Source organism: Malus domestica, chromosome 11 (assembly GCF_042453785.1).
Source record: "Malus domestica chromosome 11, GDT2T_hap1".
Classification (NCBI taxonomy): Eukaryota; Viridiplantae; Streptophyta; class Magnoliopsida; order Rosales; family Rosaceae; genus Malus; species Malus domestica.
This window is the reverse complement of record NC_091671.1, coordinates 8,211,815-8,239,169: the sequence shown is the minus strand read 5'-3', so window position 1 is coordinate 8,239,169 and position 27,355 is coordinate 8,211,815. Positions and strand designations below refer to the sequence as shown.

The 27,355-nt window shown below is 37.8% G+C and overlaps 1 long non-coding RNA gene across 22 annotated transcripts; it reads left to right on the top strand.

The window, feature by feature from the left end:
- The first annotated feature begins 572 nt into the window (after positions 1 to 572).
- LOC114819485 (uncharacterized) lies at positions 573 to 26,564 on the top strand. 22 transcript variants are annotated; one of them, XR_011572758.1, is made up of 12 exons: positions 573 to 970; positions 1,286 to 1,340; positions 1,878 to 2,010; positions 12,116 to 12,365; positions 12,894 to 13,191; positions 13,641 to 13,750; positions 14,213 to 14,370; positions 14,524 to 14,623; positions 23,472 to 24,182; positions 25,562 to 25,623; positions 26,053 to 26,237; positions 26,357 to 26,564. It is a non-coding gene; the product is annotated as an uncharacterized lncRNA (long non-coding RNA). The 22 variants fall into 22 exon arrangements; XR_011572744.1 differs by lacking the exons at positions 23,472 to 24,182; positions 25,562 to 25,623; positions 26,053 to 26,237; positions 26,357 to 26,564 and adding exons at positions 15,339 to 15,394; positions 16,193 to 16,240; positions 19,499 to 19,610; positions 19,793 to 19,873; XR_011572746.1 differs by lacking the exons at positions 23,472 to 24,182; positions 25,562 to 25,623; positions 26,053 to 26,237; positions 26,357 to 26,564 and adding exons at positions 15,339 to 15,394; positions 16,193 to 16,240; positions 19,565 to 19,610; positions 19,793 to 19,873 and having other exon boundaries at positions 574 to 970.
- Positions 26,565 to 27,355: the final 791 nt, after the last annotated feature.

Below are 27,355 nucleotides of genomic sequence, written 5' to 3'. Positions count from 1 at the left end.
ATGTTGTATGGAGTTGTAATAGACCTTAAATCTGAGGGGCTACTATGTAATTTACCTTTTTTGTTTTTTGTTTTTGGATTTGGTAACTGAAATTTTATGTGTGAACTACATGTTTATTCTCTTTCTTAATGAAACATAACTTTTTTGGAAACCATCTCCTTCTAATCAAAGACGTTCAATGTCTTCCCACTCATTGTGCAATGTGTTTATATGCCATGTATCCCTTTGTTTGTTTATAATTGTGTTGAATTTATTCAACTTAAATGTGTTTTAGTCATCCGATTACACCTGAAACAACGGGTTCCAGCAGCAACGCACGGGGCATATTTTCTCGTTATTATCTATTCTAAAGTTGAGGAGTGAATTGAGCTACAGTCAATTGTTTGCCAATTGATTTTACTTTATTTACGCCACTGCCATCAAATTGCGGCTGGGTGGGTTAGTGTGTTTTGGGGGTTGGGTTACTTTGTTTTGGGCCGCCCATCATGTGTTTGATGAGCTTTCATAGAATCCTCAAATAAGGCTGGCCCTTAGAGTGCTAAAATGACAGAAATATCTATCTAGGGTTAGGATCATGCGGCTGAGATTGAAGGGCTGCAGGGCAGTTTTGCTCTTCCATTCTTCCATTCCCTTTGCTTCGGAGGGGAGCAAACTAACCTTTTGTTTTTGGTTTTGTGGGGAAATAGATTTGAGGATTGGAAAATGAATCTATTAGCATTTCCACAAAAAAAAAAAAAAAAACTTTTCTAGTGAGCCTACAATTGCTTTTATGTTGTAATTTGGGGGGTTTTGTATGTGTGCTCAGATGCTGCGTGTGACTGTCTGATTTCAGTATTTTTTGCTTTCAGGAAACTCTGGTGTTCGAATTTCGGGGCATAAATCCACCGAACAGATAATCATTTTCCAGAGCTGACTGGAAGAGAAACATTGGATTTTATAGCTAGATCCAGAAATTGATGCATTTATGAAGGTTTGTTAGTATAATTTAATTTTGACACAAGAAAAAAGAAAGAATTGAATTTTGCATTTTCTAATTGTTTTAGTTTAACTAAAGTTTTTATTTTATTTTGGTCATTTTCATTGAATAGTTTGCAAAAAAAGAAAGAATTGAATTTTGGATTTTGTAATTGTTTTAGTTTAACTAAAGTTTTTATTTTATTTTGGTCCTTTCATTGCAGAGTTTGCAATTAGGGTGTGTATACGTGTGTTCTGTATGTTGTCCTAAAACATGTGATCTTGTTTACCTTTTTGATAATGACTATAATGATGCAAAAGATATCTACAGGAAATCCATGCGTTGCAGATTCCCATATGATCAGAGAGGTCGACTTATCTTGGAGGTAATGCTAATCAAAATATGCCACTAACCACCAGTCTCATCTCTCTAATTCAAGCATGCTTTTATAGTGTTGCCCTTGATCACATATGATGGTGGTATGCTCTCCATTGTTGGAAGTCTTTAACTTCTTTTTCATTTTGCTTGATAACCATTTATACCCTGGAAAGCAATAAATATGCCATGTTGCAAACAAGCACATAAAAAAACATAACTTTGATTTGGTGGTTTTTATAAGCTCAAGATGTTTTCTATATCGAAGATTGATTTTTCTGTCTTAACCATTTGCTAGATAGGAAAATTGCTTGAGATAGTTCCCGCTTAAATCATGCTCTCTCTCTCTCTCTCTCTCTCTCTCTCTCTCTCAATCTAAAATAGAGACATGATTCAAAATTAACATCACAAATATTGATGATGCCACATCTTTTGTTGAGAAGTCATGAAACAAAAGAAATGTTGCTAAGATCCTGAAAGATTGAACAAAAATATTTCTATATGATTATATCAGTTTTAAGATTACCACTACCAATATTTGACACAGTCAATGCTTGGATAAATAGTAGAAGACACGTGCATGAGGCAGCACAGAGGAAAATCCTTCCCGCTTCTTCCATGCTCTGGGTTTGCAACCTCTGTCGCTTCCAGCTCCGAACTTGAATCCGAAGGCCTCATGGGTATATTTGCTCACACTTCTCTCTCTTATTTCCCTGCTAATCATTCCAAATTTCATTTTTGTGTCGAATTTTAAATTTTGAAATCAGGGTAGATTACAACCATGCGGTACACATTTGGGATTTTGAGTACAGAAAGTATTTCTATGTTTTCCCTTTTGCTTTAGAGATAATCAACTGTTATTAAGCTGTTTTTGTAGTGATTAGAACTTCCTTTAGAACTAATGAATCAAGATAAGCTAATTGAAACAGCACAAATATGAAGAAAAACAGGTTCTACTTTCTTAAGGTTTCAAATTTTTTTCAAGTTTGGAGGCTTATTTCAATCTCTAACAATTGTTCGAACTGTTACATCCAAGTATGCATTATACATTCAATTGAGCCAATGAAGCATGTGTGCCAATGAATTTTGAAGAGTTTGGCTTGGTTTTCTCTCTTTGGTCTTTAATATTTAAGTGTGAGGCACCTGTTTGTTGACTAATTGAGACCCTTCTCTAAGTTTTTAGTAGATATTGTGTAATTTGCTTTTATGAGCACTTCTTTAAGTTGTCAAGTTCCCAAAATGTACGAGGAAATATCAAGTTTAACAAGTCATGAACTGTGATCAATCCAAATGAAGTGAAATTAAGGATTTTACACTAAAAAACTCAGTTAGCTTTAGACCATAGGATTAGCATTTTGTACTATGTCGTTCTAATTTCTGAAAGGTAACTAAGTAAAACAATATTTTGCATTTTTCTTCGGGTAAATAAAACAATGTTTTGTAATCTTTTATATGTAAGTGTCGGTCCAAAGCCACAAAAGGGACTCAAGAAAAGCGATATTGTCGTTGGAACTGAATATGAATGGTTCCTTGTAGCATGTATATCCATATATAGCAAGCAAAGTTTCACTTCATTGGTTCTTAGGTGCTAGACCGTCTTTTTAGTTACTTTCTATGAAAATTATTCATGCCTGTTGTAGATAATGGTTTCAAAACCCGCAACAAAGTGCGGGCAAATTTTCTAGTTCAAACTAATCAAACAACAAAATAAGATACCATTCAATCTCATGGTAAAACGCCATTCCATCAAATAAGAATGCAAATAAACATAGAAAACGGGACTATCTACAACTAGAAGAATCAAATTTCTCATTGTCGTAGACAGCCATAATAAATAATTTCATCCAACTTTATCATATAGATTGAAGGGTTTGCAGTGACTCTATTCTTAAGCTATCTTCAATTCGAAACACACACAAGCGTCGTCGTTCTCATTTTTGAACGAAAACTCTCAAACCATGTATTGTATATCAGTCTCTTTTTGAGGCTTTAGAAACCCTATAATTATTTTAATCGAATGCATAAAAGGAAGTGAGGTGTTAAAATGATAGAAATAACGCTGAACACAAGTTATGTGCCTCGCACATGACTCACTTTGAATAGAAAACTTAACAGAGTTAGGATGAGATGATAAATTGATGATTTCAGAAAGTTGGTATGACAAATTGCTTAAAATTTTAGTTTATTTGACAAATTGAAAAACTCCGCTTGTGTAAGTTTATCTTACATTGCCAGTCCCAAGCCCGGATAAAGGAGGAGGGGGAGGGCGTCAGGTAGTCGACAGCCGACACTCATAGGTTACGTCGAATCCTTATGAAAATGAATCTAGAACGAAATCGCGCTAAAGCTAGGGCGTCACCCGTAAGTGGCGCGCTGTGTGGCCCGAGCACCGTGATAAGTGAGTAAGGGTTGCTGTATTTCCATCGGCACCCGGATGCAGTGTTAAATGAGCAAGAGGGCTATAGAAACTTCTTTTTGAATGACTCCACTCAAAGTTGTTTGGGAGCATATGCTCCTATCAACTTTACACAAGACACACAAAAGAAGTACTTTAATCCTATTAGATGGGGGAGGTTGAAGAAGTTAGGACAGAAGGGTAGAGTTCAAGAGAGTAGAATGCGTTTAGGAACGTGGAATATAGGAACCCTAACGGGAAAATCTATGGAAGTAGTGGAAGTTATGGTGAGGAGAGGATAAATATTATGTGCCTACAAGAAACTAAGTGGGTTGGTCTTAAGGCAAAGGATCTAGAAAACTCAGGGTTTAAACTTTGGTATTCGGGCACAAATAGAACGAGAAACGGTGTTGGCATCATCGTGGACAAGACCTTGACACAAGATGTTGTAGATGTCAAGAGGGTAGGAGATAGAATCATGGCAATCAAGATTGTAATAGGACAAGAACTCATCAATGTGATTAGTGCGTACGCACCTCAAGTAGGGTTGGATACGAGTTCGAAGGAGAAATTTTGGGAAGACCTTGGAGACTTGGTGCAAGGAATTGCTCAGACGGAGAAGTTATTTATAGGAGGAGATTTAAATGGACACGTGGGCAAGGAGACAGGCAACTATGGAGGTTTTCATGGTGGCCATGGTTTTGGGAAGAGAAACGAGGATGGGGAAGCTATCTTGGATTTTGCAATGGCATATGATCTCTTCTTAGCCAACACATTTTTTAAGAAGAGAGAAGAACATGTGATCACCTACAAGAGTGGGTCGTCAAAAACACAAATAGATTTTCTTCTAATGAGGAAAGGGGATCGTATAACTTGTAAGGATTGCAAAGTTATACCGGGAGAGAGCTTGGCTAATCAACATCGCTTGTTGGTGATGGATGTACATATCAAAAGAGTGAGAAAAAAGAACAAGACTTGGAAGTGCCCAAAGACTAGATGGTGGAATCTAAAAGGAAAAAAACAAGCCATTTTCAAAGAGAAAGTAATCACCCAATGTGTGTGGGATAGAGAGGGGGAAGCTAGCCAAAGGTGGGATTCCATGGCTAGTTGTATCCGAAAAGTAGCAAAATAGGTATTAGAAGAGTCCAAGGGCTTTGCTCCACACCAAAAGAAATCTTGGTGGTGGAATGATGAGGTACAAACAAAGGGGAAGGCTAAGAAGGAATGTTGTAAAGCCTTATACAAGGATAAGACCGATGAAAATGGTGAAAGGTATAGAAAAGCGAAGCAAGAGACAAAGAAAGCTGTGAAAGAAGCTAAGTTAGTGGCTTATGACGATATGTATAAGCGACTAGATACCAAAGAATGAGAGTTGGATATTTATAAACCAGCTAGAGCAAGGAAAAAGAAGACAAGGGACCTAAACCAAGTGAGGTACATCAAGGATGATGATGGAAAGGTTCTTTCTACAGAGAACGCGGTCAAAGACAGATGGAGAGGTAATTTTCATAATCTTTTCAATGAAGAACATGAAAGGAGTACTTCTTTAGGGGAGTTGAGTAACTCAAAAGAGTGTATAAACTACTCCTTTTATCGTCGAATTAGGAAGGAAGAAGTGGTTGTAGCTTAGAAGAAGATGAAGCATAGAAAAGCAGTAGGCCCAGATGATATACTGATCGAAGTGTGGAAAGTCTTGGGAGAGACAGGTATAACATGGCTCACTGACCTTTTCAATAGGATTTTGAAAACGAAGAAGATGCCAAATGAGTGGCAAAAAAGCACTTTGGTGCCTATCTACAAGAATAAGGGCGACATACAAAATTGCATGAACTATAGGGGTATTAAGCTAATGAGTTATACAATGAAGCTCTGGAAGAGAGTCATTGAGCATAGATTGAGGCAAGAGACACGGGTTTTGGACAACCAATTCAAGTTCATGCCAGGGCGTTCAACCATGGAGGCAATCTATCTCTTACAAAGATTGATGGAAAGATATAGAAAGGGGAAAAATGATTTACACATGGTCTTTATAGATTTGGAAAAAGCGTATGATAGGGTCCCAAGAGACATTCTCTGGAGGATTTTGGAGAAGAAAGGAGTACGAGTAGCATATATCCAAGCTATAAAGGATATGTATGAAGGAGCAAAGACTGCCGTAAAAACCAAACCGAAAGCTTCCCCATAACTATAGGATTACATCAAGGCTCATTCTTAAGTCCTTACCTTTTTGCGTTGGTAATGGATGAGTTAACAGGACATATTCAAGATGATATTCCTTGGTGTATGCTTTTCACAGACAATATAGTGTTGATAGATGAAACTCAGGAATGGGTAAATGTGAAGCTTAACCTTTGGAGAGAAGTGTTGGAATCTAAAGGTCTTCGACTAAGGCGATCAAAGACAGAATATATAGAGTGCAAGTTCAGTGCAAATGGAGGCCAAAATGAGTTAAGGGTGAGGATCGGAGATCAGGAAATACCAAAGAGCGACTGCTTTGGCTACCTAGGATCTATCTTGCAAAAGAACGGAGAATTAGATGGAGATTTCAACCATAGAATACAAGCTGGATGGATGAAGTGGAAGAGTGCATCCAGCATGTTGTGTGACTGCCGTATGCCACTGAAGCTCAAGGGAAAAATTTAAAAGACGGCAATAAGGCCGGCGATGCTGTATGGCACAGAATGTTGGGCGGTGAAGCATCAACACGTACACAAAATGGGTGTAGCGGAGATAAGGATGCTTCGTTGGATGTGTGGGCACACGAGAAAGGATAAGATTAGGAATGAGGATATCCAAGGTAAAGTAGGAGTAGCCGAATTTGTAGGAAAGCTAAGAGAAAATCGGTTACGGTGGTTTAGACATGTGTAAATAAGGCATACTGACGCTCCGGTTAGAAGATGTAACTATGGGATAGAGGTTCAGGGTCGAAGGGGTAGAGGAAGACCTAGGAAAACTTTGGAAGAGACTCTACGAAAAGACTTATAGTACTTGGATCTAACGGAGGACATGACACAGGACCGAGCACAATGGCGTTCTAAGATTCATATAGCCGACCCCACTCAGTGACTTGGATTTTTCAAGTCTCAAATCGAGAAGTTTTCCTCACTCGAGAAATTAAGGGAACACTACCTCAACCTACATGCTTCACTCACAAAGCTTCAACATACAAGCTTCAACAAAAGAAAAATTCAAAGAACTTAGTGAATAAGGCTTTGCTGTATTTAACACAATACGTTGAAATGAAGCAAAACTTATTTATTGATATCTCCAATAAGTTACAAATATGTACATATACATAAGTCAAAATAAACAAACAAGAGGGGGCCTTCACAAATGTTGCTTAGGAGAAGTCTCAGTAGTCGGTAGAGCCCCAAAAAGAGAAGGCACCGGAGGGTGATCACTCGGAATCTCAGTATTGGACAGAATCCTAGAAGGAAGAGGCATCAGAAGCTGATCATTTGGAGCTTCATTACGCGATACAGCTCCAGAAGACGAAGGCAATAAATGCCTTTGGAACAAACCCACAAACTTTTGATGATCAAGTAAAATCTGACCATCAGATTCCTTCATCTAGTCAAGTTTCCTCTTCATGTTTGTAGCATAGTCATGTGCGAGCCTATGCAACTGTTTATTCTCATGCATGAGCCCTCTAATCTCCTGCTTGAGACTTATCACTTCAGCCGCCAATAATTCAACTTGGCGGGTTCGAGCAAATAGGTGTTGGGCCATATTCGACACAGAACCTGCACACTAAACACTGAGAGCCAAAGAATCCTTAACAGCCAACTCATCAGACCGTTTGGGAAGAAGTCTGTTATCTTTGGGAGTGAGAATGTTCCTGGCCACCACCGCAGCGGTCATATCATTCTTCATCACGGAATCCCCAATGGTAAGAGGACCAGTAGGGGATAAGAAGGATGGGCGCCATATGTTGTCCAGAGAAGGCGCGGCTGCCTCTTCACCAAGGTTCAAGTCAAAACGACGGTCGGAAAGGCCAGACATTTTCAAAGGTGTTGAAGAGAAAAGAGGTCGGACAAATCAAGATCTTAGAAGTGCAAGAAGGGAGCTTCTACTGGTGGAGATTCAAGTGTGCTTTGGAACTTAATGCCAGTCTCTATAAAAATCTGCACTCGACGGAGCTTTAGAAATCGAAGAGGCGTTTGCTTTCTCAAAAGCTGGGCTGCTCAGAGACCACGAGGGCCGATCTCAAAGATCGAATAGGTGTTTACTTTCTCAAAAGCTGGACTGCTCAAAGACCACGAGGGCCGATCTCAAAAATCGAAGAGGCGCTTGCTTTCTCAAAAGTTGGGCTGCTTAGAGACCACGAGGGCCGATCTCAGAAATCGAAGAGGCACTTGCTTTCTTAGCCTTGTCAGCACCTGTCACATGCACACTCAGCTTTGCGAAAATTACGGGCAATCTATCGAAGATTTCTGGTGAAGTAGAAAGCACGTGAATCTTACTGTTCAATCATCCACTTTCCACACGCAACATCAGCTTATGGGTACCACAGATAACTTTGCCAAAGATTTCTAACAAAGTTTAGACACGTGAAGCTTGCAGCTCCCACTACATCACTATGACCAAGAAGGGTAAAAGAATAACAAAGAAACAACACTAACAAAGTTTAGACACATAAATTTTGAAGGTTTAGCTACCATATTATTACCCACAAGGGTAAAGGAACAGCACCACTGTTGGATAATTGGAAAGTCCCTGTGTGTCAACCTCTGTGCTCCGTGGCAAGGTAGACTAGCAAAAATGCTCAATCTTTACTCACATTCGAGAAAACACTCCCAACAAGATTGCTTGCTCCAAAATCGAAGAGGCCGCCCTCCAAATCTCGAGAGCCAGGCTCCCAACATGATTACTTTCTCAAAAATCGAAGAGACATCGCTCTCTGAATTTCAAGAGCCAGACTCCCAGCAGGATTGCTTTCTCAAAAATCGAAGAGGCGCCGTTTTCTGAATCTCGAGAGCCAGATCCCCGATAGGATCGCTTGTTTGAAAACCGAAGAGGCATCTCTTTCTCAACTTCGAGAGCCAAATCTCCTTGGATAAAGCTTGTCTGTAATCTTCACACGCAACATCAGCTTTCCAGATACCACAGACCATTTTTTCAAAGTGCTCTGACAGAGTTAAAACATGTGAAGCTGGCAGCTCCCACTACAGTGTTATGACCAAGAAGGGTAAAGGAATAGCATTACTACTTGTTGTTAGAGAAACTGCTATATATGTCGACCTCCATCCTCAACGGACAGGGAGACCTGCAAAAATGTTCAACCCTTCCTCATATCTGAGAGGGCACTCCCAACGAAGCCTCTCGAAATACCCAACTTTCTTTCCCCCGATAATACCTCTGCAAACAAGCTACACCAGAGTAAAAATATCTCATATTATCAGGGTTAAAAGCAAGAGTATCCCATATCATGCTTTTTCCCTGTCTTTTCCTTTGGCCTTGTTCTTACCTGCAAGACAAGGAGAAAGAGAGCAATCAGTCAGCACTTGGAATCAAGCTTCCAGTCAGGAACTGACTGCCTGGAACCCTTTACCTGATTACTTACCTGGCATTGCTCTCGAGTACTCATCTTCAACATCTTATGCTTCCAGAGAAGATACCACATCTGCTTGAGGAACAGATAGGGCAAGTGAGAATGATACAAAAAAGTATGTGGAGACAAGCGTAACAGAACACGTGCCGATACTTCCACTACTTTGTCAACAGCAAAAGTATCCCATATCAGCAGGGTCGAATGTACTCTAGCTTTGATGGACTTGTTTTGACCCTTAAATTCTTCAGTCGGCCTTATACTCTGGAGGTAACCAGAAAATCCTCCAGCCCAGTTCAAGAATAAGCCTGTGGAAAGTTACTTCTTCAAAAGCAAAAGTATCTCATATCATCTCTTCTCATTTTCTTCTCTTTATCTTTCATGCTGCCTGCAAGATAAGAAGAATGAGAACAATCAGCCAGAACTCGAAATCAAACTTCTGATATGGGACTGATTGCTTGGAGCTCTGATTGCTTACCTTGTCTGTCACCTCTTTCAGCAGATCCCCTATCTCGGCGACTTGGGGGACTCCTACTACATGGTTTGTATCGCACTTGACCAAGCCTGAAACTATAAGTAAGCTTCAAGTGAAATTGATACATTACCTTGTGCATCTCCACCAGTTAAAGATACCACCCTTGGACGGAGGAAGAGTACTTCCAGAAAAGATGCCACATATACCTATGAAACAGATAAGGCAAGTGAAGAGGATACCACACTTCGGTACTTAGAAGTTTCGGGATTACTCAGCGGCTTGGATCTTGCAAATCCCCAACGGAGGAGCTTCCCCTCCAACCAGAAGGCCAATCACAGAGCGACACGTGTCGACATCAGAAGCCAATCATAACGCGACACGTGTCAACATCGGAAGCCAATCATAACACGACACGTGTCAATGTCAGAACAAGGCTAGAAACTCTCTTCTATAAAAGGAGATCATTCTTCCAAAATATTTCCTAATGCCATTTGTACTAAATCATTCACTTATACCCACTAAAGGAGAGCTTGAACCTATGTACTTGTGTAAACCCTTCACAATTAATGAGAACTCCTCTACTCCGTGGACGTAGCCAATCTGGGTGAACCAAGTACATATTGTGTTTGCTTTCCTGTCTCTATCCTTTTACATACTTATCCACACTAATGATCGGAACAATCTAGCGAAAGTCACAAACTGAATACTTTCTGTTGTACCAAAGTCCTCACTGATTTTGTGCATCAACAATCCTTAAGTCCTTACCTTTTTGCATTGGTAATGGATGAGTTAACACGACATATTCAAGATGTTATTCCTTGGTGTATGCTTTTCGCAGACGATATAGAGTTGATAGATGAAACTCAGGAAGGGGTAAATGCGAAGCTTAACCTTTGGAGAGAAGTGTTGGAATCTAAAGGTCTTCGCCTAAGCCGATCAAAGATAGAATATATAGAATACAAGCGGGATGGATGAAGTGGAAGAGTGCATCCGGCGTGTTGTGTGACCGTCGTATGCCACTGAAGCTCAAGGGAAAATTTTATAGGACGGCAATAAGGTCGGCGATACTGTATGGCACAGAATGTTGGGCGGTGAAGCATCAACACGTACACAAAATGGGTGTAGCGGAGATGAGGATACTTCGTTAGAGGTGTGGGCTCATGAGAAAGGATAAGATTAGGAATGAGTGGGTTGGACATGTGCAAAGAAGGCCTACTGAAGCTCCAGTTCAAAGATGTGACTACGGGACAGAGGTTCAGGGCCGAAGGGGTAAGGAAGACCTAGGAAAACTTTGGAAGAGACCCTAAGAAAAGACTTAGAGTACTTGGATCTTACGGAGGACATGACACAAAACCGAGCGCAATGGCGTTCTAGGATTCACATAGCCGACCTCACTTTGTGGGAAAAGGCTTTGTTGTTGTTGTATCGTTTGAAATTTAATGGTCTAGATCAACAAATTGTTGAAAATCCAATAGCCGTGGGGCTCCTAAATTGGAGCTGTTTCGTTCGCTTTGGTGCACGGGGTTGGGGCCAGCCTTCTGTTACTTGACATCAAGCCCGTCGTTACTTATTGCCAACGGGCTGCAATGGTAGTTCAACGAGCTTCTTGGAGCCCACCAATTGCCTGCCCAATTTGGCATCGATGGACCTTCATTTTTTTGGTCAAGGGTAATTTAACCCAATTGCTTGGTGGATTGGCAAGAATTATGATGAGCATAATAGAATTTTCAACAATGGAGTATACACCTAAAATAGTAAGGAAGAAGCTGTATAATGTCTTTTGTTTGAACTTATAATTTATACAAAATATTTGCCCAAAATAATGTTATATTGTTAGACAATTTTAAATGCAACATTGTCACAACAATTTTTGGAATGACTGACTAGTTAATTTTAAGATCAATTTTAGAGTGACCCCTCATAAAGCTTTTCTTATAGTTGTACTTTGTTGTGGGAGGTTTTTTTTTGGGGGGGGTGGGGTTGGGTTTCCCTCATTTTTTGGGCTAGCTACATGCACAGTAGAAAAGCTACCTTATTTGGAGTCGAGATACTCTTTGGATTTTTGTTTTCGAAGTTCAAGAACTTGGATATCTAGTCGTTAAAAAGAGGGAGATCTTAACTCGTGGTTTGTGTTAAGAAGGTGAGTAGAATGGCTAATAAGAATCATATGATTTAAAATGAGTTGTGTGGATTTGTCAGCTTCGTACACAGAGATCCGGAGAAGGTTGCAAGGACACCTCATGTAGTCGAAAACTCCAACTGCGCCTTACCTTAGGGTTGCGAGGACACCTCAAGGCTCAACGTTATTTTCATAAGATATGCAGAGGGTTCCATTTCTAATGTCTTTGTGGGTTTTCACGGGTGCAGATCCTGATTGACAAGGAAGAACAAAAACAGATATAACAACAGTGAGACCAAATGGGAGATCCAATGAAAAAAAAAACAGCAACAGATCAACCGAGGTCTATAGATTCCAACTGCCTCACAACTGCCGCCAGAGAGGTCAGATTGTCCAGAGCGCTGCCACTTCCTCCGCCAACACCGCTGTGTCAGATGTTAAACTGCAGCTCCAGGAGGAGGACCGCAGCAATGGCTTCAATTTCCACTTTTGCTTCTGGTGAGTGTATTTTAAGCACTTTTGCCAAAAATCTGCTTATTTACTTGGTTTTTGTGGGTTTTATTAAAATTGTATGGTTGTTGTTGTAGCGTAAAAAAGTTTGCATCTTTGCATTGATATTTGGAGCAACATACGGTATTTGGATTTGGGGTTGTATAGAAAATGAGTAATTGAAATTTATTAGATATCCAATGGAAAATTTCCAATTATTAGATATCCAGTTTGATATTTGGCGGGTAAAATTCCATTCTTTGGATTAGGGTGCACAACAGTTGATAAGAGGATAAGTCAGAAATGGAGTGATGAAATGTATTAACTTTTATGACTAATTTCGAAAGAAATTGCAATCTGCCAATCTAAAACGGTCAGTTATTTAATATCCGGTTTCATTTATAGTAGAAAAGGCAATGGATAAGAGAGATGATGGTTGAATTTGTATTTGTTATGTTAACTATTTGAAGTCTAGAATCTATAAGTTAATATATTTGACGTGCTGCTGTAATTCAATTTCTCTTTTATGTGTTCGAGCGTGGTCCGAATTTGCCAGGAATGTGTCCGGTGAATGGGATGGCCATGGAGCAGACTTCACAAGGGAAGGGTGCCCAATAGAACTTCCAGAGAATGTTGTACCTACAGCTTACAGGGAGTCGGAGGTTAAGGTTTTCGATTGGCAGACTCAATGCCCCACTCTTGCTAACCCAGATGAGCACACTCTTTTACACAAGAATATAGATTTACTTCCTGCCGTTGGATGTGAAGCTGATGCTGACACTCAATGACTCCAGAGATTGTTGATGATCCATTCCAAACTATGTGAGTTTTCAAGGTAAATAGTCACTCACCATATCCTTTTCCACTTACTAGGATTTTCTTAATTTGAACTTTTTTTCTTCAGTTTGAGTCAAATTAATTATTTTTATTTTCCCTTAAATAATTTGGAATTAGGCCTTTTATTTTGTGTGTTTTCTCTGTTATTTCATCCTCAGTTGAAAAGTGGAAGTCCGAACTTTTAGCTTAGAGAAAAACCCTTGGTTGAATCAAATGCTGTTATGGTCCCTCACATGAGAAAAAAAACACCAATTTTTTTTTTCCTTAAATTTTTTTATTTTGTTAATTTTTTTCTTTCTGCAAATTGTTGTTTTTCTTTGTTGCATTTGTCTGCTACCCTCCATAATGAACGACCTGCTAAAGCTAATGTATTTGGTTTGAAAAGAACAAGACTAATTTTGTCATTAGTATCTGCATTTTCACATCAATGTAAACTGACTGATGCAGAAGATCTAGCCAATTTAACATGAGCGGATATGAGGGAATCTTATTTCAGTGGTTCAACTTTCAATGGTGCATACATGGAGAAAGCTGTCACATATGAGGCAAACTTTGAGGTAAGAACTTCGTTCTGTACAAATAGATACTAAAAAGTGAACGAAGCATAAATAGCATTAGCTACCTATCCTCCAGTTTATGTTTGCATAATGAGATCACCCAAAAGACAAAAACCCAACTTCATTGTCAGTTCATTTCCATACAAGTTATCCCTGATTGTTAAGCATTTAGGCCATGCTTAATATGAAGGACTAGATTACAATTGAAGGATTAAGAAGGGGTTGATGTCTAAAGGGTATCCCTAATCTTATCCCCACTAATCCCTTTAAAAATTGTAAGCAGACATATTGAAATTTATGTGTATAAACTTTTTTATAAGAACAGATGTAAATTAGAATCATACCTGGGTCAACATACTGGTAGTATATGATTGAATGATGCTAAAGGTTAAGTATGAACTTAGACTATGTGCCGAAAGAAAGTTGCTCATTACTTGCGTATAATTTATTTTGTTTGTTCAGGGAAGAGCACAGTGGCGTGTGCTTTGAGTGGGAGTTTGTACCGCAGGAGAAGCTGTTGTACATTCTTGATGGGGACAATGTCAGGCATGGCTTGAATCACGACCTTAGTTTTAAAGCAGAACATCGTGCAGAGAACATTTAGAGGATTGGTAGCATGTGTATGCCTCTTTTTAGATTAACGAAACCCTCTTTTTAGATTAACTATGGCTTTTTGCTTCATTATGTATGCATGAAACTAATCTCTGCAGTTTTTCAATTCATCTGGGGTATTTGTGATTTTGAATGACACTAAAATTATTTATGGGTTATAGGAACCAAGGGTTAAGAAAATGGGTCCAAATTTAGAGCTGCATTTTTCTTCCCTCAAAATAAGAAGAAAACATTTCCTCAGCTCATATTTCAGCACCTCAGGTATATTTGTGTTCTAAAGCTTTCTATTTCTTTCCGTTTCTTCAGAGCTAATTTACCCATATGTTATTTGTAAAGTGAAAGATTGGATTTCATATGTCTGAGTACTTATGGTTTTGTACAATACAAACTTGAGCTTATTGATCCAAATGGCTAGAACAGTATACTCAACCAATTTCATATCCTCTTGGCCAAATGAGAGTATAATACTTGCCACTAAGAAAAATACTTCTAAAATAGCAATGTGTTGGTGTGTGGCATGCTCTAATTAGGGATATTTTTGTGTTATAAGAAGGCCACAGAGAGAGAGAGCGTCACATTTTTGTTTTTTTGGATTTGGTTAATGTTTCAATCGTAAACGTGATTACAGAATGAAAGCTGGGGACACACAAATGATACATGTAGTTTGGAATTTGTAAGTTACAAGCTTATGGAAAGTAAGCTTTTGTAGTTGTCTAATGACGTAGTCAAAGAGTAGTCCACCTAATGTTTACTCTACAATGACTGTCAACGAACCATGGGAGAAATTTCAAAGTAAGATGTTAATGTCTGAAACAAGCCTATGTTGAAATTTATTTCATTGTTTTGTTTATCGTATGAAATATTTGTTGTTGAAATTTTCTTGGTGCTTTGTTTTATAAAAGATTCAGGATGGGGATAATTTAGCTTTCATTGATTAGCATCGTTTATTAAGTTTTGTATGTGCTTTTGTTTGTAGGATCAACTTGGGAAAGAACAGAGGAGGGCACAAGCATTATCAATTTATTTGCTATAGTATTGTCCCTCTTCCTCTGGCCTCCTGAAGTGTTTCCATTCCAGTGTCACCATCTTTTGTTTCATTCATTTGTAGAATATATTCTTCTTTTTTCTATACCTTTATTACCTCCTTTTAACTTTGATTATCTTTACTTGATGAGTATTATTAGACCCATTCTCAAAATTTTGCATCCCCTGCTTCTTTCTTATGGTCCTTATACTCAAACATGTGCAAGTTTGTATTTTTCTGATGGATTGGACTATTGGGAACTTAGGTACTTTTACTTTTTATATATTTTTGTTGGGTTTTTTCTTTTTCGGAAAATGAGTATTTGATTAATTGCTTGATTTTTGCTTTCAAAAGGACTGTTAGAAGTTTGCGTCAATTTGGTTGTGATGGTAAGATTACTTTTTGTAACATTGTGTTGTGGCATGCCAGTGTCGAACTTTTTTCTTAATTTAATTTCGGAAAGAAATGAGTTTAACAGAGGTCGCATTTGGTGCGATGGCAAGTGCCTTCGCCCATGAGCGGTAGGTCTCGGGTTCGAGACTTGGGAGCAACCTCTCCATAAATGGGGGTAAGGCTAGCCGACATTTACCTCTCCCAGACCCTGCGTAAAGCGGGAGCCTTGTGCACTGGGTACGACCTTTTTAAAGAAATGAGTTTCACGGTAGTCCTATATGATGAAGTTAGCATCCTTATAAGTTGGGATCCTAAAATAGGAGTGGTGTACTCATAAATTCCTACTTTTCTCTGCCTCATTCCCCTCTACTTGCATCCGTTTTGACTTATTTTCTTTTTTGGTTCTAACTCAGGAGTTTGTCAGGGAGAAAGTTCGTGAACAAAAGAGATCTAATTGAGAGGTATTTTCTTTTTGGCACATATCATGAATTATGGTTGGGTGTTTAAACAATATTTGCCTAAAAGTATACTCTGTTTTTAGTGGTATTTCAAATAAGGTAACTTCCCCAAACATTGATATTCTGGTTTTCTATTGGTATGTGTGAAACCAGCTTGATTCAGGTTACAAGGTTGAGGGTTGCGGATAGTTGTCATATTGCGGATAGTTAATCATGTTCAATAACCTTAGTTACAAGGCCATTCACTTAAATTTTGGTTTCAAGCTGTAGAAAGATGGCTTTTCATTCTCTCTCAAAATAAGCTTTCATTACAGCTTCAGTTTCACATCATTCTTCACTGGATTTGCTAATATAAGTTTTTATTGATATAATCTTACTGGTGAATTGTTAAAAGGTAGGAAGAGAGAAGGCGGCCTGCGATTTTATAAACTAAAGTTCAGATGCATTTTCTGTGGTATGGGATGTCCGAGAGAAAGGGTTTCAGGGAGGTATGGGTTTTTAGGGCCGGTTTCTAGGGAGGTGGTGTTATGAACTCAAAATGTAATTGAGGTTTATGCTTTAATTGAATTGTTAAGAATTGTTAAATATGCTAGCTGGCATTTTAAGAAGTAGAGTGTATAAAAGGAGCCCAACTCCCTCAAATGTGACATGTACCTATAATAACAAAGCTATTAGACACTTTCTACCAAATCTGAGCATCACAGGTTTGTTCTTCCGGCCTTTGGATTTTTGGAGCATGTTGCACGTCACTTCCTGAATTTAAGGGTAGAACTGCATCAATTAAACGGTGCCTAAGTGAATTGCCTTTTCTCTCGGTTTCAGAAGAAGAAAGTAATGATTCTTCACAAAAGGTTCAGCAAGTAAACTCCATGACCGTGCCTTTTAAAAGACCTACTATTCTTGCTGATGGAACTTATGCCACACATCATGCTGCATCTGGAATTGTTTTCTCTCCTCCTACCATTTTTCAAGGATCCGTGGCATCTGGGAACTTGAGATCCTTGCTTCTCACTGGTGACTTTTTCCTTGGGACAGTTGTTGCATACACTATGACCAAGCTTGCCCTGAGATTGGAAGGGGTCCAACCATCAAAAGTTGAAGTGAATAAAGCATTTTCACAAGCACTGTTGATTGTTGTCTCTATGTTGCAATTAGGACAATCTCCAGTTCTTCCATATCCAATTGATAGTGATTCTTATGCTGGGATGGTCCTCTGAATAAGATTGCTATGCAATACTGGTGATGAGGTCAGAAAAATATGGTTAAAATCTTGCTGTCAAAGTTTTGTTGACATGCTTTCAAAAAAAAAAAACAATTAAGGGAGACAGAGGAGATAAAAGCAACGGCTCAGATTTCTCAAGCACAACCGGTTCGATTATTACTACATAGAGCTATTTCAGGTGCGCTTTATGCAGGACACATTCATAGCTTGTTACAGAGGGAATGCATTACTGAATCATTTCTTTGAGGGTTGTCATGGTTGCTCCGATTCATTGATAAATGGATACATAGCATGGATCTTGAAAATCATAAGCTCAATCCTCGTATTGAACACTATGGATGCATTGTGGATCTTCTTAGCCATGCTAATCTGTTAAATGTGGCTGAAAAGTTCATCAGAGATATTCCTACTCAACCTGATGTGGTTATATGGGGATCTCTGCTTTTTACATGTAGGATTTATGGGAACATAGAATTGGCAGAGTTGGTTGACAAAAGGACTGAGGTGTTTGAACCCCAAGATGCTTATGTTAATTCACCACGAGATGCTGGAAGTCCCTTAATTTAGGATGTTGGTCATGGTCACTAAGATGCAGTGGAAGTTCTGTTACAAAACAATGCTAATCTTGTTGCTGAAGATAATGACAGTATTACACCTTTGCAGTCATCTGTTTTGGTTGGTTCACTACCATGCTTAGAATTCTTGGTTCATATTGATCATCTAAATATGCGTATCACCCCCTGGGAGGTTGCACTGATATTGGGACAATGGGTTTCTGATATTAAAAAGGACACAAAAATGCCAGTTTACTGTGCTTTGATCAAATTGGTACAGGACAAGGACCTATTTGTAAGGTTGGCAGCTTGTAGGTCTCTCTGTTTGCATAGTGAAGATGCTAGTTTTTCAGAAAGAGAATTTATCAATCTTCTCCCTATCTATTGGGATTTGCCTTAAGTTGATTAAGGAAGTTCAGGAGCTTGACTTGAAGAAGGTTGGGAGGAATCTGCCAATGAGTGCCTTATGCAGATTCAACTTCTTGTTGCTTTGAGGATAGCAGCTAATTGGGAGGACTTCCACAATTCCATTTTTAAGCCTTGAGGACAAGGCTAATTTTCAAGGGGGGAATATTGTTATGAACCCAAAATGTAATTGAGGTTTATGCTTTAATTGAATTGTTAAGAATTGTTAAATATGCCAGCTGGCATTTTAAGAAATAGAGTGTATAAAAGGAGCCCAGCTCATTCTGGCAGAACATAATTTACAAAGAAAGAAATTAAATACAAAAATAGTTGGAGCTCTGCTCCTTCATCTCTCCTTCCCTCTTCTTCCATAGCTTCCTTGTGCTACTTGCAGGTTGATTAAGGGAATTGAGAATTGGATCTTATCAGGTGGTCTGCTGTCAGTGCCCTCACAGGGTGGGGGTGTGATATGGGGAAGAGAGGAGAGGGGGTTGGTTGCAGAGAGAAGGTGACGGCGGGTGCACGATTAGGGGGACAAAAAGAGAGTTGATTGGGTACAAGATTTGAGGGTAGGGTTGAGGGAATAAGTGTCTTGGCTGCAGAGAGATGGTGGGGTTGAGTTAGTATCTCTCCCTCTCTGTCGCTTCTCTCTTCCTCCATCTATGACATCTTCGTTTTGGGGTCAAAATATGTTCGCTTTTACATAGAAATTTGAGTGTTTTATTTATTTATTTGGGTTTTTGTAGCTGATACATATTAGGTTTTGTGTTTCTGGGTTTTATCACGTTGCTGATGCATAAACCCATCAGTTCCTCTGTAATTCATTCAGGTTTTCATTATTCTTTTTCGATTTGTTTTGTCAAAATTGAAATGGAATTTGTTGGCTTGATTTTGTATTAGGTTGCCAGAGGGTTCTGTTTTTAGGGCTTTCTCTCCGTCCCACTCCCTCTCCCTCTTTGTTTCTCTTCTTCAATCAGTCTGACGTAGTTTTGCAATTTAGGGTTCAGTGCATTTCATTCTTTTTTACTGGAATATACATACATATAAATGTCTAAATTTGTTCAATTTTTCTATACACAGGCCGGGTTAATTTGATTCGTGACCTATGATTGGATCTTATATTACAATTGTGGGTTCTGTTTTTAGGGCTGGATGAAAAGAAACACCCATCAGAGCTCTCAACAACTCCAAGGTCAATGATTTCTTCCTTCTCTCTAATTCTGTTTCTGCTATTTCAATTTGTAGGATTTAATTTAGGGTTTTAAGTTGGAAAATTTAATTAAACATTTTCAGTTGGAGATCTTTGTGTATACAACAATTAGGGTTGTTAATTTTGATTGTTGGTCTACTAAATGTTTTATAACATGTAAACAGAAGGGAGTACATATTTTGTATGCCATGGATAGGGAATGGATACGTAATTAGATCAATTGATGGGTGCCGCTGTTTTGGATATCTACATCCAGCAATACCTGGTATTCTGTGTGCTGTTGTAATGGATTGGAATTTCTACTAGAATTATTATTATTATTATTATTATTATTATTATTATTATTATTATTATTATTATATATTTAGAGATTTTGTATGTGGTTTGGGTTCTGATTTTGTTTAGATAGATGATGCTTGATTGTGGTTTAAGTTTTTTTAGTATATTCCCCGCACATTGCAAAGTTCTGGTACTATTTGGGTGTTTTGGTGTTGAAAGCCTAGGCTTTAGGGTTTAGCGTTTAGCGTTTGGAGGAATGAAAAGAAGGGATGTATGCGTTTCTAAACTCTTATGCAAATCTAATTTGAAATCATGAAACACATTTCCTATGTTTCTCAAATCTCAGCAACAGGTTTTAGAACCCTGAAATCTAAGTAAAGGTACATCATTCCTATTTTCGTGTTTTTTTTTAATTCCTATCATCATGGCCACGATTAAACGTGAATATGCATGCCAACCTTGCATACTCGGTGATTAATTTCTGGACGAATTTTTCTTTAGACGAGGGTTTGCAGATATGAATACTTGAGGGGCAGATGGTCACCATGTTGGATCCATTGATACTGATGCAACTTGGGATGTAGTTGGTTATATTCAAATCAGAAATAAAATTGTTGTGTATATTCCGCATTTGATTGAAAATCTGTAATTTTATGAATCATTTATTCGAATTTAATTTCAATTAAATAGAAATTATTCTTCTTCGATATCATTGTGCGCAACACATAATTTCAATTAGGGTTGGGTTCGGTTCAAATCGGTTTGGTTTTTTTCCAAAACCGAAATCACCGAAATTTCGGTTCGGTTCTTTTTTTCAGTTTTTTCCGGTTCGGTTTCGGTTTTTTTTTTTTTTGTTTTCAAAAAATGAAAAAAATTGAAGTCTTAAATTTTAACATCTCCAACATAATCATAACATAAATATTCCAACTAGAATCAAAGAAAATGAAAATAAATATTTAAAGTTCAACTAGAATTATAACATAAAGATTTTTTTTAACATTTTGTGTTTAAAGTTTAATTGTAAATAGATTTCTTTTTAGAAAAGTAAAATTTTCTACCATTTTCTTCACACCTGAACTCTTAACCATGAATAATATAAAGAGCTGGTGTATGTTGGTGAACATGTGCTGATTATTTTATCACGATAGTACGTACATGAGAGCATTATCATACTATAACCCACTTTGAACCAACGAGGGTCATATATCGATTATGCTCTCTTTGTATGTATTATCGGTCATTTAGTAATGTAATTTACTATTTAGTCGGCAGAAGTAATATCAAATGGGAAAACACTTGATCAAAACCAATACCTGATCACTGCATATAACAATAAGCAATGAAGTATTGAATAAGCATACAAATACTTGAAGCAAGAAGCCATATTAAACAAGAATCAGGAACTAACAGTACTGTGTCAGGATTTAGCACCATTTTGTTATCACTATTTTAGGTCTTGCTTTTTTATACGACTTCTTCCTTGTAGTTATAGGAAAAGAAGCGATGCATTTGGAATTTCTGATTTTGGGCAACACATTGGGCTTACAAATTGGGTTTAAAAAATAATACCCAAAACAAATAATTAAATATAAAAAAAAATATATTAATTTAATTAATTCGGTTCGGTTCGATTTTTTCAATTTGATTCGGTTTTTTCGATTTCGGTTCGGTTCGGTTTTCGGTTTTCGTTTTTGAACCCACCCCTAATTTCAATTAGTTTTTTATTTTTTTTGCGGTAAGATTCCGTATAATTAACCTTTACAATTTTATTCACGTGTTCATGGTCAGCAGGTCACCACTTAGTTAATTAGTGATTGGGTGTTGACCGCCAAATGTTTCATTTTTCAGTTCGAAGCTTGAATCTCACCGAGCTTCAGGTATTTTGCTTTAATTGGTTACATATATTGTTTCCCAAACACTACAAGCCAGCTGGCATGACTAATCCAAAATACTTATTTAAAAACTAAGCTTGTGATTAAGATAATCATAGCTATAACATTGCCCCATCCTTCACTTAAACCTTGTCCTCAAGGTTGCAACTAAAACTTAAAATATGAAAATCTTGCAGTGAATTCATCATAGTCCTCCCCAAGTTGATTCTTCAACATCCTTGTCCTTCCAATGAATCAGCAATTGCACCCCAGCCGCATTATTCTTCTTATACATCCTTCTTTGCAGCACTGCCATAGGTTCTTGGACCTGTAAACCATCATCAGTCACCAATGGCAACAATGAGACCGGATTAACATCAGGACCAATGTGTTTCTTTAAGCAACTAACATGGAAAACTGGGTGTATCTTGGAGGCCTTAGGAAGCTTTAACTTGTAGGCCACCTCACCAACCTTCTCCAACACCTCAAAAGGCCCATAGAACTTAGGGTGCAGTTTATGATGTGCATGAGTTGCTAGTGATTGTAGTTGATAGGGAATGAGCTTCAAATAAACCAAATCTCCCACCTCAAAGGTTCTCTCACTCCTGTGTTTGTCTGCTTGCACCTTCATCCTATTCTACGCGATGGCCAAGTTAGTTCTAAGCATTTTCAACATTTTATCCTGAGCAATCATGCCTTGTTCCACACTCTCCAGTTTTTCCGTACCAATTTCATAAAAAGAAATGTGTGGAGGAGGGAAACCATACACGATTTCAAAGGGAGTGAACTTGGAGGCAATGTGAAAGGAGGTGTTATAGCTCAATTCAGCCCATATGAGCCATTGGAGCCACTTCTTGGGTTAAGAACTAGTAAAGCACTACAGACAAGTCTCTAGGCACCTGTTGACAACTTCTGTTTGGCCATCACTTTGAGGATGGTACCCTGAGCTCAAGCACAATTTTGAACCTTGCAGGTTAAAATACTCCTTCCAGAAAGCACTGAGAAAAATAGTGTCCCTGTCACTAACAATGGTCTGAGGCATGCCATGTAGCTTAAAGATATTTTCCACAAATTCTTGGGCTACCATGCTAGCAGTGTAAGGATGTCCCAAAGCTATAAAGTGTGCATACTTTGATAGCCTATCCACTACCACCAAAATTACAGATTTCCCTTTCCATGAGGGAATGCCACAAATGAAATCCATGCTTATATCTGTCCATGCTTGCTGTGGTATTGGAAGGGGTTGTAATAACCCAGGTGGTGAGATAGTTTCATATTTGTTCTGTTGACAAATTCTGCACTCGGATATCCAAGCTTTGAGATCATTCTTCATCCCAACCTACAGAATGAAAGCTGAGGGCACACAAATGATACATGTAGTTTGGAATTTGTAAGTTACAAGCTTATGGAAAGTAAGCTTTTGTAGTTGTCTAATGGCGTAGTCAAAGAGTTGTCCACCTAATGTTTACTCTACAATGACTGTCAACGAACCATGGGAGAAATTTCAAAGTAAGATGTTAATGTCTAAAACAAGCCTATGTTGAAATTTATTTCATCGTTTTCTTTATCGTATGAAATATTTGCTGTTGAAATTTTCTTGGTGCCTTGTTTTATAAAAGATTCAGGATGGGTATAATTTAGCTTTCATTGATTGGCATCGTTTTTTAAGTTTTGTCTGTGCTTTTGTTTGTAGGATCAACTTGGGAAAGAACAGAGGAGAGCACAAGCATTATCAATTTATTTGCTATAGTATTGTCCCTCTTCCTCTGGCCTCCTGAAGTGTTTCCATTCCAGTTTCACCATATTTTGTTTCATTCACTTGTAGAATATATTCTTCTTTTTTCAATACCTTTATTACCTCCTTTTAACTTTGATTATCTGTACTTGATGAGTATTATTAGACCCATTCTCAAAATTTTGCATCCCCTGCTTCTTTCTTATGGTCCTTTTACTCAAACATGTGCAAGTTTGTATTTTCCTGATGGATTGGACTATTGGGAACTTAGGTACTTCTACTTTTTGTTTATTTTTGTTGGGTTTTTTCTTTTTCGGAAAATGAGTATTTGCTTGATTTTCACTTTCAAAAGGACTGTTAGAAGTTTTGTGTCAATTTGGTTGTGATGGTAAGATTACTTTATGTAACATTGTGTTGTGGCATGCCAGTGTCGAACTTTTTTCTTAATTTAATTTCGGAAAGAAATGAGTTTAACAATAGTCCTATACGATGAAGTTAGCATCCTTATAAGTTGGGAACCTAAAACAGGAGTGGTGTACTCATAAATTCATACTTTTCTCTGCCTCATTCCCCTCTACTTGCATCAGTTGTGACTTATTTTCTTTTTTGGTTCTATCTCAGGAGTTTGTCAGGGAGAAAGTTCGTGAACAAAAGAAATCTAATCGAGAGGTATTTTCTTTTTGGCACATATCATGAATTATGTTTGCGTATTTAAACAATATTTGCCTAAACGTATACTCTGTTTTTTAGTGGTATTTCAAATAAGGTAACTTCCCCAAACATTGATATTTTGGTTTTCTATTGGTATGTGTGAAACCAGCTTGATTCAGGTTACAAGGTTGAGGGTTGCGGATAGTTAATCATGTTCAATAACCTTAGTTACAAGGCCATTTACTTAAATTTTGGTTTCAAGCTGTAGAAAGATGGCTTTTCATTCTCTCTCAAAATAAGCTTTCATTACAGCTTCAGTTTCACATCATTCTTCACTGGATTTGCTAATATAAGTTTTTATTGAGATAATCTTACTGGTGAATTGTTAATAGGTAGGAAGAGAGAAGGCGGCCTGCGATTTTATAAACTAAAGTTCAGATACATTTTCTGTGGTATGGGATGTCCGAGAGAAAGGGTTTCAGGGATTAGGTTTGGGTAGGATTTCAAGGATTAGGTTTGGGGTTTTGTTTGTGCGATTTGTAGAGAGATGCGGGTGTCCGTGATAGGATTTAGGAGATTTGTTTTACGAATTGCAGAGAGAGATAGGGAGTGTCCAAGAGAAGTGTGGGAGGATTGAGGTGGGATTTTAGGGATTTGGTTTAGGGTTTGTTTTCTGCGATTTGCAGAGACAGAGAGATGGGAGGATTTTATGCGAGGGTTAAAGGGAACGAGTAAGGGAGGTATGGGTATGGGTTTTTAGGGCCGGTTTCTAGGGAGGTAGTCTGCTGTCAGTGCCCTCACAGGTGGGGGTGTGATATGGGGAAGAGAGGAGAGGGGGTTGGTTGCAGAGAGAAGGTGACGGCGGGTGCACGATTAGGGGGACAGAAAGAGAGTTGATTGGGTACAAGATTTGGGGGTAGGGTTGAGGGAATCAGTGTGTTGGCTGCAGAAAGATAGTAGGGTTGAGTTAGTATCTCTCCCCCTCCATCGCTTCTCTCTTCCTCCATCTATGACATCTTCGTTTGAAATTTGAGTGTTTTATTTATTTATTTGGGTTTTTGTAGCTGTTACATATTAGGTTTTGTGTTTCTGGGTTTTATCACATTGCTTATGCATAAACCCATCGGTTCCTCCGTAATTCATTCAGGTTTTCATTATTCTTTTTCGATTTGTTTTGTCAAAATTGGAATGGAATTTGTTGGCTTGATTTTTTATTAGGTTGCCAGAGGGTTCTGTTTTTAGGGTTTTCTCTCCGTCCCACTCCCTCTCCCTCTCTGTTTCTCTTCTTTAATCAGTCTGATGTAGTTTTGCAATTTAGGGTTCAATGCATTTCATTCTTTTTACTGGAATATACATACATATAAATGTCTAAATTTGTTCAATTTTTCTATACACAGGCTGGGTTAATTTTAGGGCTGGATGAAAAGAAACACCTATCTGAGCTTTCAACAACTCGAAGGTCATTGATTTCTTCCTTCTCTCTAATTCTGTTTCTGCTATTTCAATTTGTAGGATTTAATTTAGGGTTTTAAGTTGGAAAATTTAATTAAACATTTTCAGTTGGAGAGCTTAGCGTATACAACAATTAGGGTTGTTAATTTTGATTGCTGGTCTACTAAATCTTTTATAACATGTAAACAGGGAGTACAAACTTTGTATGCCATGGATAGGGAATGGATACGTAATTAGATCAATAGATGGGTGCCACTGTTTTGGATATCTACATCCAGCAATACCTGGTATTCTGTGTTTTGTTGTTTTAGCTCTGTGTTTTGTTGTAATGGATTGGAATTTCTACTAGAATCATTATTATTATTATATATTTAGGGGTTTGGGTTCTGATTTTGTTTAGATAGATGATGATTGATTGTGGTTTAAGTTTTTTCAGTATATTCCCTGCACATTGCAAAGATCTGGTGCTATTTTGGTGTTGCAAGCCTAGGCGCGGAATGAAAAGAAGGGATGTATGTGTTTCTGAACTCTTATGCAAATCTAAATTGAAATCATGAAACACATTTCCTATGTTTCTCAAATCTCAGCAACAGGTTTTAGAACCCTGAAATCTAAGTAAAGGTACATCATTCCTATTTTCGTGTTTTTTTAATTCCTATCATCATGGCCACGATAAAACGTGAATATGCATGCCAACCTTGCATACTCAGTGATTAATTTCTGGATGAATTTTTCTTTAGACGGGGGTTTGCAGATATGAATACTTGAGGGGCAGATGGTCACCATGTTGGATCCATTGATACTGATACAACTTGGGATTTAGTTGGTTATATTCAAATCAGAAATAAAATTGTTGTGTATATTCCGCATTTGATTGAAAATCTGTAATTTTATGAATCATTTATTCGGATTTAATTTCAGTTAAATAGAAATTATTCTTCTTCGATATCACTGTGTGCAACACATAATTTCAATTAGGGCTGGGTTCGGTTCAAATCGGTTTGGTTTTTTTCCAAAACCGAAATCACCGAAATTTTGGTTCTTCATTTTTTTTTTTAGTTTTTTCCAGTTCGGTTTCGGTTTTTTTTTTTTTCAAAAAATGAAAAAAATTGAAGTCTTAAATTTTAACATCTCCAACATAATCATAACATAAATATTCCAACTAGAATCAAAGAAAATGAAAATAAATATTTAAAGTTCAACTAGAATTATAACATAAAGGTTTTTTTTAACATTTTGTGTTTAAAGTTTAATTGTAAATAGATTTCTTTTTAGAAAAGTAAAATTTTTTACCATTTTCTTCACACCTGAACTCTTAACCATGAATAATATAAAGAGCTGGTGTATGTTGGTGAACATGTGCTGATTATTTTATCACGATAGTATGTACAATGAGAGCATTATCATACTATAACCCACTTTGAACCAACGAGGGTCATATATCGATTATGCTCTCTTTGTATGTATTATCGGTCATTTAGTAATGTAATTTACTATTTAGTCGGAAGAAGTAATATCAAATGGGAAAACACTTGATCAAAACCAATACCTGATCACTGCATATAACAATAAGCAATGAAGTATTGAATAAGCATACAAATACTTGAAGCAAGAAGCCAAATTAAACAAGAATAAGGAACTAACAGTACTGTGTCAGGAGTTAGCACCATTTTGTTATCACTATTTTAGGTCTTGCTTTTTTATACGACTTCTTCCTTGTAGTTAATGGAAAAGTAGCG